The sequence below is a fragment of the Glycine soja genome, chromosome 1 (genome assembly GCF_004193775.1).
Source record: "Glycine soja cultivar W05 chromosome 1, ASM419377v2, whole genome shotgun sequence".
Classification (NCBI taxonomy): domain Eukaryota; kingdom Viridiplantae; phylum Streptophyta; class Magnoliopsida; order Fabales; family Fabaceae; genus Glycine; species Glycine soja.
In genome coordinates, this window is record NC_041002.1 from 33,046,589 (window position 1) to 33,066,259 (window position 19,671).

At 31.2% G+C, this 19,671-nt stretch overlaps 1 long non-coding RNA gene and 1 pseudogene across 1 annotated transcript; both read left to right on the forward strand.

Moving 5' to 3' along the window:
• Positions 1-7,499: 7,499 nt before the first annotated feature.
• On the forward strand, positions 7,500-14,394 carry LOC114414867. The gene is made up of 3 exons (XR_003667283.1): positions 7,500-7,904; positions 8,719-8,766; positions 14,159-14,394. It is a non-coding gene; the product is annotated as an uncharacterized LOC114414867 (long non-coding RNA).
• Positions 8,785-11,035, forward strand: LOC114414855 (annotated as a pseudogene).
• Positions 14,395-19,671: the final 5,277 nt, after the last annotated feature.

Here is a 19,671-nt window from a genome sequence, read left to right on the forward strand (position 1 = left end):
AATCCTATATATTAGAGATGAGGAAAAATAAGAGTTAAGATAGAATAGAATGGAAGGATCCACTTAATTATTTATCCTATTTTTTGCTATCTTAACAACAGAACCACAAGTCTCATTCCATTTTATTTATTTGCATTATATCAATGCAAACATAGCTTTAAAATGCATAAAAATTAAGAGTTGAAATCTCAATTCACTTATGATCATGCATGCCTTACACTGCATATAACACATTCTTGTATTCTACTCTTCAACCGGAAAGAAGCACTGTGGTATAAGAATGAGTGTCCCTTGTACTTTTTAATATTCATTATTTTGTCTATATATATAAAAGAAAAAAAAAAGTAAGGGCAGCAAGCTCGAGAATTTTCTTTCTTTTTTATGGAAATCGGTTATTGGCAGAAAATGGTCCTCAACTAGGGTACATCAACATGTTTTATGCTCAGACATCATCACAGGCTCATTTATTCTTATCAATCTGGGATTCTTAATTCTATGCCTTTCAATTCAAATCAACCTCAAGAATAACATTCTTATGGTCCTTAATTAAGTACAGGACACGATCTACAAGATCTACGTACTGGGTAATTCTACAGCTGATAATAACATGCCACATTAATATATTAATGGAAATTTGGTCATGATGCAACTCCATCTTTATATATATATATATATATATATATATATATATATATATATATATATATATATATATATATATATATATATATATATATATATATATATATATATATATATATATTATGTCATCATGATAAAGACAACGTAGGCCTTTTATGATAGCATTACAGAAGCATAAGCTATCTTTTTATCATTTATACCAATGGACAAGGGGTACTGACAGCTGACTTAGAATCTTATATATATATTACACAATATTTTGTAAGACAAATACTAATAAGTACTTTTAGAATACCCGTTAAGAAATAAAAAAGAACTTGTTTTATTAAAATAAAAAAATGTTTCCTTATGATTTTAAAATGTATTCTCACATGATTTTTAATAATTTTTTAATTAGTACCCTAAAAGTACTGATAAATAAGATCCTTTATTCAATTATTGTTCTATTTTACCTTCAAATTTTCTTACATAAGTTCAGAATTTGAAAGCATGAAATTAAATGAGTACAATACAGATTTTAAAATGTCGATTTATCTACTTAAAATCTACATTGCGTAATGAAGCCATCATTTTTACTTGATGGTCACGGGTTAAATTCCGATTCCTCACTCTAAATCTTGAAATTGTAAGCATTGATCATTAAATCTTTCAATTTGTACGTAGTCTCTTCATCTTAGTTTTTGATTTAATGAAATATCATTTACTATATTTTTTTTTTGGAGGAGGATATTAAAAAATAGCATGAAATAAAATTTAAATAACATTAACAAGTCGTTGGTCTAAGTAGAATTAAACTTAAATTCTTTAAGCAATATCTCATTTGATATTTGAACCTTATAAATGAAAATGCCATGGTGATTGGTCAAATTCTTTAACGGACACTAATAATCAGTAAAATTAGCAAATAATTCACACTAATAATATGGTTACTAAAAAAATGACTTTGGCAAAGTCATCATTTTATGAGTAAAATCATAATCTATTTTAGTCTTTTTTTTTATGCAAAACGCAATGGAAAGAAAGGGGAATAGGATTAAAACAAAATTACTTTTTGAAAACTTATGAGTGAAGTCTGGATTAATGGAGTTTTAATCCTAGTTATAGTTAAGATACTAACAAAAAACTTTATAAAAAAATTGAAAGAATGCATTAAAAATAATTTATACATATCTTTAAGATTTACATGCAATTAAGCTAGGGACAATGAATAACTTTTTTGAATGGCCACAATGGAATAGAATGCGCTACTGCTAAAGCCAGTGGGACTACATGTTAGCTTACATGACAGAGATTCCTTCCCTTTTTCAGTTCATTATACAGAGTTCATAATGATAAAGAATAAAAGATACTTACATGACAGAGTACGTATTAGCTTGAAGCACACCGAATTATTTTGGTATTACAACTTACAAGCCTTGTTTTAACATAATCTTGAAAGAATTAATATTTCATCAAACTTGTAAGATCTAAGATGTAATTTTTTTTTCTTATAAGAACATCATTTTCTACAGAAATTAAGGAAGATCCCTAAGTAAGATTGGATATGTGTCAGATTGATTTTGATAAGAATAAAGATTATATATATATATATATATATATATATATATATATATATATATATTATATGTATATATATAAAATCATCATTCCTGTGGACCCAAATGTTATCACACCACATTATAAATTGCTAAATCAGGTAAATGGCCCTCAGTGTAACATGTTACAGACTTATAGAATGTTCTTTGTTCATGTTTCTAGTGTTTTTGGTTCAATCCTTCTTTGAAGAATGATTGCTGGGTCCGGATTAGGTAATCTGCATCCTGAGGTTTAGGACAATATCCTTTGTTTTGTTTCTAGTCCTTGGGATGCAGATTACGTCTTCCTTGCCAGCACTGTACAACATTTTTGTTCATTTTGATGAAGTTTTCTTTACTAACCTATAAACATGCTTTGCCTTTTATGCTATTCATGAAAAAGTTTATATTCTTTCAGAACATCGAAATTAGGGACAGCTACTTGAATTACTACTAGACATAGCTGTAGTGAAGAATGTGAGTATTTAACCTCACTTCTAGCTTTAAGCTGTCTGCAGCACTTCGATAGCTTCTTATTTGATTTTACATGAAATTCCCTCCCACATTAGAAGACCAGAAATTCCATTATCTCCTTCTGATAGAAAACAGCACTTCTACAAATGCATTATGCGCGCAGATTCATATTATCCCCCAAACACACATTATTATACAAAGCTCCATATATACTTTATCAAATGTTTCCTAGCAAATTCAAATGTAATAATGATATAATTAACCATATGCAGTGAAAGAGAAGTCATTACTGCTATTGCGGCCACAACAGCTGTATTTTCCCGCAATTGCCTGCAATGTAAAGCTTTTCTGGCTAACCGCAACCGCAATTTAAAACCATGGGTAGAGGCTTTAGGTAACATTCAGGCATTTAATTAAATGAGCACATCATATATGGCATAAGCCAAGTACTATTATGAAGTCACATAAGAGTGTGTTTCTTTCAAGATGCATGTTTGGAGTTACAATTCTGAGAGTCCATGCTTCTTTCAATGAATACAGGAAATATCTTTTGAACAGTTAAATGATGATCTTAACCTCTTGCCTGTTGGATCCTGCTTTCCTTGATTGTTCAAGGAGTGATGATATTTCAAAACCCAAAATTTACACACAATATTAACACCTTTCATTTTTTGTTATCTTTCTTTTTCTATCAAATCAATATTATTAATCTTATTAATCACTTTTCTCTCCTCTTTTTGTATCTCTTTAAAGGTGTATGCAATCACAAGGTATATCCAAAGAATCATTTTCCATTGTTCAAGTGTAGGACTATGTTACTATGTTGCCCGCTAATTGTCTCTGAGATCCAATATCCTTGAGGACAACGGTGACAATCATTGCGCAGAAAATTGATAACTGAAAAATGAGAAGGTAAAACATTTTAAACTATTAATTACACATGTTTGTATAACCCCACAAATCAGTGAAATACAAATTTTGCTCTATATCCCCACAAATTTTGGGTTATCTACTTTGCACCACGAAATTGAGTTTTCACCCTCTACCAAGCAACAATGAGTGAAATACAAAACCTTCCATTCCACTCATTCACTCCTGACAATGATTTGGATTGTCTAATTTTTCCTACTATTTTCAGGAAATTTTGAATTATTTATTATAAACTCTAACACATGTTATCCTCAAATAAATGAATTTCAGAATATTAAAAGAGATGTTATCTGTTTTATTTTCTTAGTTTTAATTAGGTTCTCTATTTTTTTATATTTTTGTGATTTTACTTTTTAGTAATAAAAGAAGGAGAATGAAAGCATCAAGAAATAAGACTAAAAGATAATCTTTGAGTCTTGGATGACTTCTATTGTTTTTTTTTTAAAAGAAAGATAGTTATATCACTACTAAAAAAAACATTTTAAAATGGTTAAAAATGACATTTTAGATCGGTTGTACGACCGTTCTAAAATGTCACATTATAAAAAGTCATAACAGTTTTAGATTGGTTATATTCGTTTTAAAAAGTTTATCTTTTAGAACAGTTATTTTATAATCGTTCTAGGAAGATAACATTTTAGAATGATTCTTTCCTACAACCGATCTAAAATGTTAACCTTTTAGATAGGTTTAAGAAAGACCTATTCTAACTACTAAAAAATGACTTTGTAGAATGATTAAAAATGATATTTTAAATCGATTGTATGACCGGTCTAAAAAGGTACGTTATAAAAAGTCATGACCTTTTTAGGTCAGTTATATCTATTCTAAAAAGTTCAGCTTTTAAAATGGTTATTTTGCAATTGTTCTAAGAAGATAATATTTTAGAACAGTTCTTTCCAGCAATAGATCTAAAATGTTAACCTTTTACATAGGCTGTAGGAAAGAACCATTCTAGCACTACTAAAACATATACTTTTTAGAACAGTTAAAAATGATATTTTAAATCGGTTGTATGGTCCTTCTAAAAAGTTACTTTATAAAGAGTCATGACTTTTTTAGGTCAGTTATATCCGTTCTAAAATATTCAGTTTTTAGAATGGTTATTCTGCAACCATTCTAAAAAGATAACATTTTAGAACGACTTTTTCCTTTAACCGGTCTAAAAGGTTAACCTTTTAGATTGGTTATAGGAAAAAATCGTTCTAAAAAGTATATTATTTAGATTGGTTATGGTTATAACCGATCTTAAAGATTTTTATTTTTTATATATATGTTTAATATTTCTTTTTCTCTCTGTAAACAGAATCACAACCAAACATATATATACCATAACACAAACAAGTTGATCCATTATTGATTGATTGACAAGTGCACCAATTCGTCCTAAGTAGTAAAGTTAAAACGAAAGTCTGAGTATCGTATCCACAAAGACATTGTTTGTACTTAGGTAGATGAATATTTGATTGAGTGAATAGGCAATTTAGTCCCTGAGATTGTACCCATTTTGCATATTAGTCCCTAATTTAATATTAAATTCAAAATAGTCCTTATCTTTTCATAAGTGTTGCAAAATAGTCCTTCCGTTAAATTTTAAAGTAACGCCGTTAGTGAGGTCAATTTTAGTGCCACGTGGACTATCCAACGTGGCACTAAAGGATGACATGGCATGACACGTGGACGTGCCTCCTAAAAGATGCCACGTCATTTGATGATAACAAAACGAGTAAATAGGCAATTTAGTCCCTGACTTTGTGTCCCTGTTGCATATTAGTCCTTAACTTAATGAAAAATTCAAAATAGTCCCTATTTTTTGCATAATTGTTGCAAAATAGTCCCTAACTTAAAAGATGTCAAAAATCGTGCTTAAAGTATCCATGCATTGCAAAGGTTGTGTCTTGCATGATTTCTGACGGCGCAGATTCCTCCTTGGATTCCTTGTCATCTTTTGATTCCTCTAGTTTTTTCTCTTCTTCTTTCTTTTCTTCTTCATTTGTTTTTTTCTCTTTCACTTTATTTTCCTCTGGTATTTTCTCTTCCTATTCAAAACACAAAAAAAAAAATCAGAATCTGAAATGATACATTGATGGTAATTGAAGAAAAAAAAAAGAGGAAAAGAGAATGGTTATGCAGACCTCGCCCATTGGTGTTGACGACTACAGAGATAAGGTTGTTGCTGTGGATTTTTGGTTCTTTTATTTGTGCAAGTGTGTGTGGGTTTTTTTCCGTATATATGTCTCAATTGGTTCAGAACCATCAAATTTGAAGAAGCCACTCATTCTATCATCATCAAATGACGTGGTACTAAAATTGACCTCACTAATAACGTTACTTTAAGATTTAACGGAAGGACTATTTTGCAATACTTATGCAAAAGATAGGAACTATTTTGAATTTTTCATTAAGTTAGGGACTAATATGCAATAGGGGCACAAAGTCAGGGACTAAATTGCCTATTTACTCGTTTTGTTATCATCAAATGACGTGGCATCTTTTAGGAGACACGTCCACGTGTCATGTCACGTCATCCTTTAGTGCCACGTTGGATAGTCCACGTGGCACTAAAATTGATCTCACTAACGGCGTTACTTTAAAATTTAACGGAAGGATTATTTTGCAACACTTATGCAAAGATAGAGATTATTTTGAATTTAATATTAAGTTAGGGACTAATATGCAAAATGGGTACAATCTCAGGGATTAAATTGCTTATTCACTCATATTTGATTAGTAAAAGAAGTTAAAGAAAATTTATTTAAAAAGGTTATGAGAAAAAAGAGTAATTTAAATTGACAGAAAATTAAATCAAACAAGAGGAGAAATTAAACAAGAATTTAAATTAATTAATTAAAGAAAAAAAATGAAAAAATTCAATATTATTATAGAAGAAAATTTAGAAAATGAGAATGTTAGAAACTTAGTCTACCAAAACTACTCTTTGATGTAATGTTAAGGATTTTTTTCTATTTATAAATATTCCAATTTATATCTCTATCTACTAATATACTCTAACTTTGGTCCCGCATGAAAGAGTCTAATTTATCTATTTTCTTTTCCAAATCTCTTTGCAGAGCTAAAATAGTAAATTATATTAAGAATATAAATGTATAACAGGTTAAACAAATATCAACTTATCTCTAGTGATGACTTTATTTAGATACCATTTCTCAGTTCTATTAGAAAATAACATTTTGATCAAAAAGGAAGGATTAAGAGAGAAAAATTACAAATTCATATATACTTTAACCCCAAAATATACTCATAACTAATTGTTATCATCCACAACTTTCCACAACTTATGTTTCATTGACATATAAAAGCAAAATGTATTATACACTACTACTACTAATTACTTGAAAACAAACTATACTCAAACTTTCTAAACAAATTCTTCAAAACATAAGTACTCATTGGGTTCTAACAAATATCCTACACATATAAGTTAATCTAATTTGTCGAAAATTGTCTTTACTACTAAGAAATAGGCTTTTAACATCGATACTTTAATATCGATTTTTTATACAACCAGTATTAACAAAAGAACGATGACATATTTATAAATAACATGAATTTGTTAAAATCGATTTGTTAAAAACCAATATTAAAGTTCTGTTGTTAAAGTGGTGATGTTAACACCAATTTTTAAAAAAATGGATGTTATTTTAAGTTTGTTAACATCAATTTTTCAAAAATCAATATTATTTTTACATTTGTTAACATCAATTCTCATAAAAAAAAAAACATATTGTATTTTTTATATATATTTAATCTTTTTTGTCCTATCCTCTCACTCTCACTCTCACTCTCATTCGCAGCCGTACTTGTCAACTCTCACTCACAACTATCCGCAGTGGCGACAAGGTCACGAAAGGTTAGCATTTTCACTTTTCAATTCTTTTGTATTGTTTCGGTTTACAAAAGGAGAGGTCACAAGGTTAGATAACGTATCTATTGAACCTGGCTGAGATTTGGTGATTGCGTGATTAGAGAGTTGCTGCAATAAAAAAGATTAATGAACCTTACAACAATACCCTTCTCTTTCTCTAATTCGGATCCCCTTGTAAGGCCATTTTGTGTTTGCATACGAATAATAACCATTGCATACGAAGGGGCGTCAGTGTCTTGCAGTGTTTGGGAGACGAAAGGGGCGGTTGGCGGCCCAGGAGGACGCCGGCCAAGTGGAGAAGGGGCAAGGTGTGGCCTTTGGCCATGAATGGAAGTATGACAGCATGTAGCGGCAAAGAGGGTTCGAGAGACCCCATTTCTTTCTCTCTGAGTTTGAGGGTAGGGTGCTGTTTGTGAATTCACATGGTTCAGGGATATTTATGGATGATAAATTACTGTTAGGACAAATTCTTAACTTTTTTTTTATTCGTGATAAATAACTTCTTGTAGGTGCATGTTATCTTCTCTAAATTGTATTTGAATGTATTTGACCTTTAGTTTCGAAATATATTTCCAATTATTTCTCTTTAGCAAAGGTGCTTGTATTTCCTTTTCCTTCCTATAATTAAGAAGGAATACGAAGATACAAAAAAAGGATACTAAAAGAATGAACTCAGCTGCAATTTTCCCCTTTGCTAGTTGGTGCTTTTTGCTTAACCCCTTTGGAGGGTTTGAAGGACTTAGCTTTTATGCTCTTGTTTTGATCTTCTTGTATTGCTTTATGCTTTTTGATGTATCTTTGGTTGGGTCACATTTCATGCCTTCTTAATATAGTATATGTTTGTCTTTGATAAAAATAAAAAATAAAAAGCAGAATGAACTCCGATTAATAATTTTTTTTTATTCATGATCATTAATCGTGGAAAGGGAAGACAGAATAATGAAATAAGTATTACTACCCGTGGAGTATAAAAAGTATTTTTAAAAGAACGAAACATTTTTTTTAAGATAGTAATGTTAGGTATGATCCTTTAATCTATAGCAGAACATCTAATGGGGAGACTCATCAGAACCTTTTAAAAAAATTAATGTACTATGATCAAAGATCAAAGTATGTGCCCGTCTCCATGAGTGTTGGATCCTCTATTGTATTTGTAGGTCCTTCTTTTATTCTTTGTGATTAAGGTGTGGCTCTGATTTTTTGGTGGCATAGGTGTGGCTCTGATTTTCAAGCTTCACGGCTGAGTTGGACGAGGACAAGGTAAGTATGATTTTCCTCTTTTGTTTCCTAATAATAATAATAATAATAATTGTTATTATTTTTGTCATTGTTTTCTTTTTGGTCAATAAGAAAAGAATAATTTCAAGGACTCTCTTTTTCTTCTTTTTTTGGTTAGTTTTTACGAGAATCTGAAGGTAGGCTTGGCTATGACTGTGAGTGTAACTTTCCAACACCGGTTCTTTTATTTAGAGAGTGATCTAACAAGGGAACCAATTGGGCTTGACCTCCCGTGTGACCATACTGAAATTTGTCGAATAATTTATATATGCTTCATATTGTGTTTAGCAATTACGGAAATAAATTTTAACAATCTCAAAATCTATTAGTTATAATTGTTCATTGTTTTTCTTAAAATAAACTTAAAGTTTCTCTAAGAAAATGCTATCGTAGGTTACAGTTAAGTAATTTCTTTGCTCTCAAAGAATCATTTATCTTGCGTTACTCATTATTCTCTGAACAATGAATAAAGCAATAGCACATGACCTGTAAATAAATAAAGGTCAGAATGTTCTACCTTGAAAAGTCACTATTAGTATGTCATCCTTTATTAGTATTTATACATATTAGTATTTAAATTTGGTTCAGACAATATATCACTATTTGTATATCATCCCTTAAGAAAAACTCACTATTTTAAGTAAAAAGAAAGAATTTGACGTGGAAATATGAGGTATCGAGAACTAAGAATTAGAAGGACTTTGATTAAAGTCATAGGGTCCGTTTGGATGTGGCCCAAAAGATATTTTATTATCTTATCTACTGAAAAAAGATTTTTTTTTATTTTTTAAGAGTGTTTGGTTATTATTTTTTTTTAACTTTTACAAAAGCAAAATCTGTCAGCAGATCTTCCTCTCAAGCTTAGATTCTCAGCTTCTCAAATCTCCTTTTCGGGAATCTGATCCCAAAATAAGACTTGGACTATAATGTCCTCAAGAAAATTTCAAAATGACAAGTTTAGATTGCCATGCTGTGCCTTCCTCGGAATTTTTCTCCCATGCTTCCGATCTCCTTCGTCATCTCTTCCGGTCATCCTTAGTCATCTCTTCCGATCATCCTTCGTCATTTTTTCTTCTTCCTTTGTTAGCATCACATGTTCTTCATTAATTTCTTTTTCTTCTCAATATTGTTATGGATTAGGGTTATGCTTTTGTTTGTTTCATTAAGCTTGTGAAATGTCTCTCAATCAAGTTCCTGTGAAAAGAAAGAAAGCAGAATGGTTATGCATTTTTGTTTTTATTTTGCTTCATCTCTGTATATCATCACAACTTCAGAGGCTTGGTTCTAGGAGTCAACTTCCAAAGGCTTACTTACTCTAATATATCTTTGATTCAAGTTGTTCTGTGAGTTTTCCTGTTTTAGTCTGAGGCTTTGAGCTTTGTTTGATAGATATGCCAAAGGCAAATTGCAGTTTCTAATTTGTTGAAACTACAAAGATTGAGTTTAGAACTGATAGAAGAGTTACCATGTGTATCAAACTAGCATTAGAATTGGTTATGGGTGTTTGTTTTTTACGTTCTTAGTTCTTATACAATACTAGAAACTAGAAAGAAGTGATTGGAATTTCAACTACCATTGTTGGTTTAGAGGGCAAAGGCTCCATTGAGTTAAAAGTAAGAAAGCAATTAAAGGCCTTTGAAGTGAATTCGGATAAATGGTTTCTTCTATATATACCCTTATGTGTGTTCTTCATTCCACAATAGCTCTTACTTGTGGAGCTTTGATGATATTCTACTCCAAAGAGATCTTTGTGCTTGGCCACAGATCCGAGACCGCAAGCAAGTTTCAAGGGACAACACCCCATGATCAGCTTCTGATTGACACCTCTGATTCTTTCTCTGGCTTGTTGTTGTTCACAATAGGATTTCTTCTCTTGATGGTTGCTTTTGTTAAGGACATAGACTTTCAGAGTTTCTTTGCCTAAGGGTGTGTGATGCTTCACATTTCCATTGCAGTGTGGAGATTCTTCTTTGAGAGGAAGCTTGAGGATCTTGCACATGAATGGCCTAGGCATGCTATTGGGGACATAGCATTGGCAATTTCATGGGTCTTTTTTCTTGTGTACACATGGAGAGAGAAATATGATTAGTTAATTTATTTTATAATTTTGTAAGTTTTTTGTGCTTGTGGTTGTAGAAACAACATGGCCCAAATTGGCCTTGTGAATGCTCAGATTCTTGACATAAATGGAGAACCATTATATGAGTTATGTTCTTCTTCAAAGAGAGAATGAAAGAGGTTGTTGAGTCAACTTTCTGGTTCTTCTTCAATTCCTTTTCTTTCTCTCTTATCAATTCATTGGATTGCTTGCATACTATCCCACTTAAACCCATTTCGAATCGATTTGGATTCTTAATGCTAGGCGTGTGTGTCTCATTATTAGCATTTGCTATGCTTCCATTTATCCAACTGTTACTTACATTGGTGCCAAGCAAAATTTTCTGATTGGTATATTCGAGGGCATTGGACACCCTCTCTCAATGGATTTTTTTGTTTTCTGAAGGAGCGGGAGAGGTGGTAAGGTCTTATTGTTAAGCTGTTTGTTGTGTAGCTTGGTTCAACTAAATTAGATTTTCAATTAAAAGAATTATATTATACCGGCTTACACTATTACAAGTAGATATAAGCTCTGTAGTTGAATTTTTTATCATCATTCGGCTTATGTATATTGCTTGCATTCTTGGGGTTGAAGCTAATGTTGCTCTGCATATTTGGTTTCAATTATGCTTCCTTTTTATTTTCTTAGCTATTTTGAATCATTTGTGCAATCACTACAATTTGGACTTTCATTGTTTCGGTTGTCTTGTTATGAACCTTTCTTGTATTCAAATTGTTTGGCTAGATGATCTAATTCCAGCCATATATTGTATTGTTTAGGATCTCATCTCAAATTTTTATGGTATCCTGAGTTTCTTTATCCAATTTTTAAGCTAGGTTGTTTAAGTGGGAACCATAATTATCTTTATCCAATTTTTACAGGTACATGTATAAGAATATATTAAGGAGATTGGTGGACTTAATAACCTTTATGGATCAATTAGAGTATCCAATTACCCTATCTTATATATATATATATATATATATATATATATATATATATATATATATATATATATATATATATATATATATATATATATGTCTTAGGATTTCTGCATATCCATCTTTAAGCACACCCTTATATACGTGACCATATCCACCTTCACCTAATAAGTTATCCTTTGAAAAATCATTTGCTGCATTTTTATGTCAGAGTAGCTGAACTTCATTGACTCCTTGATAGACAACTCAGTTCTTGTCCCACAGCCAGTACAAAGAAGTGGTGCATCTGAATGTTTTGGCAAAGCCACTTTGGTTTTGCTTTTGGTCAATCTGAGAAGTAATGAGCCTACATTCTCCTTTGATGTTCAATCCTGCATGACAGTTAAAACTCTTATTTATTAGAAAGAACTAACTTAAATACAGGATTGCCTCACAATTTTTTCAAAATGCACCAATCAAGTATTTGAGTTAGTCTCTAGTATATACAAAAGAAGCACAGAAAGGAAAAGGCATTCTGTGAATGAGAAGTGTGCCCAATTGCTTGTTTCAAATCGACACTACTTTCCCTATGATTCTGTTAAAAGACCAAACATAGTCTATCCGACTAATATTTAAACTTCAGACTATTGGAAAGTGTTTGGATCATTGTGTCCAATTAGCTATTATGAAACAAAAGCAGCTCTTAACCAACTTTACAGGAAATCAGAAACTGCCGAGACATTTAATATTATGACAGCCAGAAAAATCTCAATTCTGAACTGATACTTCTATTTTTCTTCCAATTTAAGGGGTATGAGATGGAATGAGATGCAATTGATTTATTATTTATCATTCTAACATTTCTCAGCAATAGAATGGAATCTATATTACATTCTATCATAGAACATCCAAATAATGGTATGGTACTTTTATTTCATTCCATGTCATATCACACCATGCCACTGCATTCCACACCACCCCAAGCAAACAAACAACATATTATAATATTCCACAAGAAGGAAGGAGAATCATGCATATTATATGCTGATATTTTCCAGAGAAGCCGTGATAAATGTTCATTTCCAAACACAGTGATTGAATACCACTACAAGAAAATCTTGGATGCAGAAATCCTAATACTTATATATATATATATATATATATATATATATATATATATATATATATATATATATATATATATATATATATATATATATATATATATGTTGAGACTACCCTGCTTTTACTTTGCTGCTTTTTTGGTCCAAAATTCAAACCTTGCAAGTTATGTTTGTTATATATATATGCTACACTTTTTTAATCAAAATTTCTAGAAAATATATAACAATATTTTAAATATAATGATAAAGTTAAAATATTTTTATAAATGAAATAGAAGAAGAAAATAATTTTTATTATTTTCAATAATATTTAATTATTTAAGGCATTTAATAATTATATAATAATGTTTAAGTATTTAATTATTAGTTTTAATAATGTCAAAGCATATAATATCCTTTTTGGTAATTTTAATTATGCAAAAGATCTTCTACAATTTCATCCAAACACCATATTAATTTAAATAAGCACTTAAGAGTTTATCATCCAAACATCAAATTAACTTATGTAAAAGTAACTTTTCAGATAAGAGCTTCTTGGATAAGGTCTTTCTCTATAAGGTCTTTTACAATAGTGCATCCAAACAGGCCCATAATCAAATTCTTTTACATTAGCATTTAAATTTGGTATATAAATTTGTTTGTTTGCTATATTCATTATAGTTGATAATATTTTTATTCAAATATATTTCCCACAAAGGCAATTTTCTACTATCTTATAAATATGTTATGTATAATATCATCACAGGTCATTTTTTTAAGAATGAATTTGGTGGAAATTTTTAATTGATATTGAAATTTTAGAATGAAAAAATCAATCCCTTCACACATAAATCATGCAGTTTCCACACATAATAAAAAAATAAAAATGGTCGGTCTATTTGAAATAGTGGTGTTGACAGAGGTTAGGATGGTTAGGTCACAAGTTAAAATGCTAGACGTTCGGAAAAAGAAAAAAAAAAAGGAAAGCTAAATAAAGAGAGCATGCCTAGAACAAGGTAATGATAGTTAATGAAGAAAAATTCAACTGGTTCTTTTTCCTTTAGGTTCTGACTAAGGTTTGAACTAAAGTAACTAAAATGGAAGTTGCGCGTTGCTAGTGGGTAGTTTATGCTCTTTGGATTAGAAAAAAATAAACATAATAATATACAAATTTATAAAGAAATCTAATAATTTTATTTGTTATAGTTATTATTTACACTAATTAAGTTATGTTTTGGTATATCATGCAGTATTTTACTAATCCAAGAACTTTGGAAGCACAGAGAATAAAGATAATTCGCATCCAATGGACAAGATGTTTTCTAAGAGTTACAAATAAAACACTAAGTGTTTAAGGAATTTTACATTTGTAGAGTTATGTTTAGCTTAGGTTACAAATGATTTTATGTATTAAAATTATTGTTTCGTTATTTGATAGTTATTATTCAATGATAATTTGAGCATAATATAATTTATTGTCTGGATTGGTTATGTTTTCAATTTGCAAGTTTAATTTGTGTAATATTAACAAAATATATAAAATATTAAAATAATATGCAAAAACAACATTGATTTTTGTCAAAAAAGATGTAATGCAAAAACATCGATTTTCACTAAAATCGATGTTGTTTTTGTCTTTTTTTGTATATTTATTACTAAACAACATTGATTTTGGAAAGAACCAATGTTGTATAGTGGATTTCAACATCGGTTTTCATAACCAATGTTAAAATTGATACTTTTAACGATGGTAGTTTCAACATCGGTTCACAATTGATGTTGAAAGTCTAAAAAACCTGATGTTAAAAAGCTTATTTTTTTAGTAATGCTTACATCTTTCCATGAATCAATGTGTAGTGACAATGGTGAGCATATGATGCATGATATAATAGCCATACTTATAACCCCCAAGGTTGCGTTTCACATTATAAATGAACATCAAATTTGAATATAGTTAGTAACTATTTAAGTATTATAATTTTTAATTGATAGTCAGTTTGAAAATTTCTTACACAAGGAAACATTCATTGAGGCTTCCTTCCACTTGTTGACTGTAAACCCACCAACCTCTGATATCCGTCAATGACACTAAATAACATAAGAAAATAATCATGAGGATTACATTATAGGTTTTTTTTGGAGTTATAAATACATGAGAAAGGAAATGTTTTAGAAATAAAAACATACGATTCAACAATATTTTTCATTTGTCGGTTGATCTCCTTCTTACTTAATGAACACAATAACACCACAACATTTTGCTTAGGACAAAGAATCAACAATTGCCAATTATTCCTACATTGGAGAATAATTAATGATTATTAACAAATAATTTGAAATAACTTCTAAATTAGCTAAAACTTACAAATGGAAGTAAGGTACAAAGTAATATTGCTTTTTGCATTCATGCAACCTATTTTGCAAATAGCTTTGGATGTCATCTATCTTATTGTCAACATTATGAATGAATTGTGGGTCCATGCATCCATAAACATGTGCATCCTCCATATTAGTACATAAGTGGTGAAGATATCTAAGATATTGACATATATGTTAATTATAATAAATTTATTTTTAGTTAATTATCATATTTACAAATTAAATATACTTACATCGACCAAAATTGTATAATCGAGATGTTAAGCATTTGTTCACCCATATATATACTTCCAAGAGATCCTTCTAAGCAATATAAAATGGCATGTCAAAAGGGAGGCCTAATGCATTAGGATCCCAAGGTATATCTATAGGATTTTTAATTTTGGTTGTTACCATGAATAAATGTTCAAGTGAATCAACTTAAAGTTCCAACCTTTTTTTTTGGAACATATTTGCTACATCCCTCCATAATCTAAATAATAAAGGTAAAAAAATATTAGTTAACATTATTAAGTCATTACAACTATAAAATGAAAAAGACAACTAAATAATTGATTATGAATACCTTTGTTGAAATAAACTTGTCGAGTCTTCTTGGCCACTGAATGAAATTATTGTGGGCTTGCCCCACTGTTTGAACCTCATCAGTGGGGAAAGGTGCTAGAGCGTCTGCATATCTAACCTTTTTAACCACCACCCTCACATTATGATCCTCTATTTTCTTGTGGTGTATAGCTAACCCTAAATTGTACACTTTTCGAATTGCCACTAAATGGGTAAGATCAACGTCAACATATACCTCACATTGATTACGGGTATCAATGTGATTATCCTCCCCTGATGGATCAGCAACAACACAACTCCCTTTTGTGCTCACACAATGTACTATTGTATCTACAACCTTAATTTGTTGGGAAATAACTAGAGATGAAAGTTGTTGTTGGAACTACTATGTAACTTGTCAAGTCACTTGCTCAGTGAGCTAATCAATGACCTGTTTAGTCACTCGTATTTGTTGTGTAAACAATTCTAAATGTCGCAGCTGATAGTTGTTGAGGAAGAGCATTAATGGGTAGGTGGTTTGAAATATTGTCTAATGCCCATACCTCAACCAACACCACGAACACGACCAGGGTGCTTGAGTTTGCCAATGGCAATAGTAAAGATATCTTGACACACATAGGGAACAAAGGATCCTTGTGGGCTCTGTAACATCCCAATTTTTGTAATCTAGATTAAAAAGGATTGTTATTTATAAATAAATAAAGTTTTAGAAAAATGATGAGATTTTATAAATAAATAAATAAGGAGATATAATTATTAATTAAAATAATGATTTGAGAGAAAATAAAAAGGGTATTTCATTTATTTGTTTGATAGAAAATAAAATAGAGTTCCTTTTTATAAAATATTAAAAATAAATAAATAGAGTAATAATAAGTTGTGTATACCCTAGGTATAAATAGCGATGTTAGGTCAGTTTTTAGACTGATGATGCCTCTTCTTTCCCTCATTTTCGTTTTCCCTCTCCTCCTCTCCAAAACCCTTTCTTTTTCCCGCAGCCCACCAAACCTGTCTCAGAAAAATGACGATCTCGGACTCGTTCACCATTGGATCGTTGTGAAATTTGAATACCACGTTCGTAACCCAATTTCGAACATTCTCACCTTTGGGAATTTCAAAATCATATCTGAGCTTAGAGGAAAACCCTTCGCATTGTATCATTTTAATTTCCCGCAGAAACCCAAAACTGTCTCGGTAAAACTACGATCCCGGTTTCGTTAACCGTTGGATTTTCATGAAATTTGGATATGTTATTAGAAATTCAATTGCGCACACTTCCACCGTTGGGATTTTCGTGATATTATTCGCGGAGGGAGAAAAAGAAATCGCATGAAGACAGTACAAGTGGAGGTTTAAATCTCTTCTTCGTCTCTCTAACGTTTGAGAATTCTATCGGAGCATTCGGAGGAATAACTGAAGGAATCTCAAGGAACCGCTAGAGATGTTACTATCGCTGGCTAAAGACACGTGAGTCCGCTCAGAGGTAAGGGATGAGTTTATCGCAATTGGGAATTAAAATGAACATGTGTAGGGATCCTTAGAGAACTAAATTTGGGTTTATTTTAGGATGTTTATTGAATTATAATTTTCTCTTTACGATTATAAATATAATATTATTGTGTTCTATGTACCAATTGATGTCCTGATGAGAATTGATTGATAAACTTGAGTGCTCTTGATGTCTTTGTGTTTAACCCATGAATTTGATTAATTGATTTTGATATAATTGTGAGAAACTATTTCAGGGATTTTACACCCCATGTTGTGATGAAATCTTTTGTATAAATTGTTATGTTGAGGTTATGAAATGATGATTCAAACTGTGAGTATGTGATAAATTGAACATGTGACGGATGATGAAATACATGTGTATTGAGATGAGATGTGTGTATTGAGTTCTGAACTATGAACTGTGCAATCACACAATTGTAAGACCCTTTAAGGGCGACGAGTATTGTGATGGGATCCACTGTGGGAACCCGACGAGTTAAAATGATTTTGAAAACAATTGAGTAGATGTGTGTATTGCATAGTTCATAGGTAAAGTGTACATGATTCATGAGGTGTGATAACATGTTAAATTGAGATTATACCATTGTGATTGGGATTAAGTGTATGTGATAAATTGAGTATGTATATGATTGAGATATATATGTGCATTGAGTTGTGAACTATGAATTGTACAATCACACGATCATAAGTCCCTTCAAGGGCGACGAGTTAATGCTAAGTCCCTTTTAGGGCGACGAGTTGATGTTAAGTCCCTTTTAGGGCGACGAGTTGATGCTAAGTCTCTTTTTGGGCGACGAGTTAATGTTAAGTCTCTTTAAGGGCGACGAGTTAATGATAAGACCCTTAAAGGGCGACGAGTTAAAATTATTTTGAGAACAATTGAGGAGTCGTGTGTTTTGTACAGTTCATAGATAGATTCTGTGTGCTAAAATAATTTTAGGGGTTGGACCTGAATCAGGAGGGAGAGGCCCTGACGGACTCTTCGGAGTGTAGGCCTTGGGGGTCACCGGGTTTGAGTGCTCCTTTAAGCCTATGTTGATCCCATATGGTTGGAGCATTCTTGCAAAACATCGTGACCCTGACTGGTCTCCCTATGATCTTACTTAGTGAGAGTGACCTGACAAACCCATTGTGTGGTGTGTCTTGTTATGTACTCCTAAGCGCCCCAGGGTGGTTTTTCACTGACATGGTACCACATTGCATATAGGCTTGAGTCTTAGCATAATTTTCGCATACGCTTGCTAATTGTTTATTATGAAATTGATGTGTTATTATGTCTTGATCAGAGTGTGTGATTCCTGTGTATAATGATTGATGATTGAAAGGTGTGATTGATGGATGAAAAGTGTGATTGATGAATGACAAAGTGATGAAATAATGTGAGATATGCTAAGTAAATTGTATTTGGCTACTATATGTTGTGTTGTTTCTCTCTAGTAGTTAGCAATGTGATAACTCACTCCCGGTTTGCTGTTTGTGTTTGGATCCTGTGATGATCTTGAACTTTGTGTTCGGGGGAGCAGATGAATAGGTGGATGACTATGAAGAACCTCATGCTAGAGGACACGGGAACACCACGCTCTGATAGGATGTGACATTAGGATATAGGTTCTATATTAATTGTATGAGACTTATATGACTTTCTTTGAGTCGAGATGACTTTATTATTTATTTGGACAAGTTTGAATATGATGTAGAAGAAAGTGAATGTGAGCCTTTTACCCATTTGAAAAGCTTGTATTTAAAAATGTTTTAAAAATACTTTTAATTAATATTTGAATTTTTATTCCTTTATTAATATATATGTGAGGGGTAGAGGGTGTCACAGGCTCTCCTTGACAAGGGAATCCTACAACATATAATTCACTACCATAGTTAATTACAATCCCAATGTGATTTGTCAAGTACATGTAGAATAAAATATTAACTTACAATCCTTTCAGCCATAATGAGTGTTTCTTCATTAATAAAGTTTCCTGATTTTTTTTGTCAAACTTTCTTCCATTTCTCATGGCGTTTAGGTGGAGATCGAGGATCAACAACTAACATGGGATCTGATTGGGAAGATTCTTCAAGTGCTTTCATCTTTTCTTTCACTATATTCTTCTCAAGCAATTCATAGTCCCAATTAGACAGTGTAAGGGTAGAGATTATGTGCCTGAATCTTGTGTGCTTTTTTTATTTTCTCCTATTATAAATAATAACACCCCCATTACTGTATTGAGTAATAGAAAAAATGGCTAAGGTAAAAAACACAACAAAATGCAATTAACCTCATAGGCAGGGTCCCGTCGAATCTAAACAAACT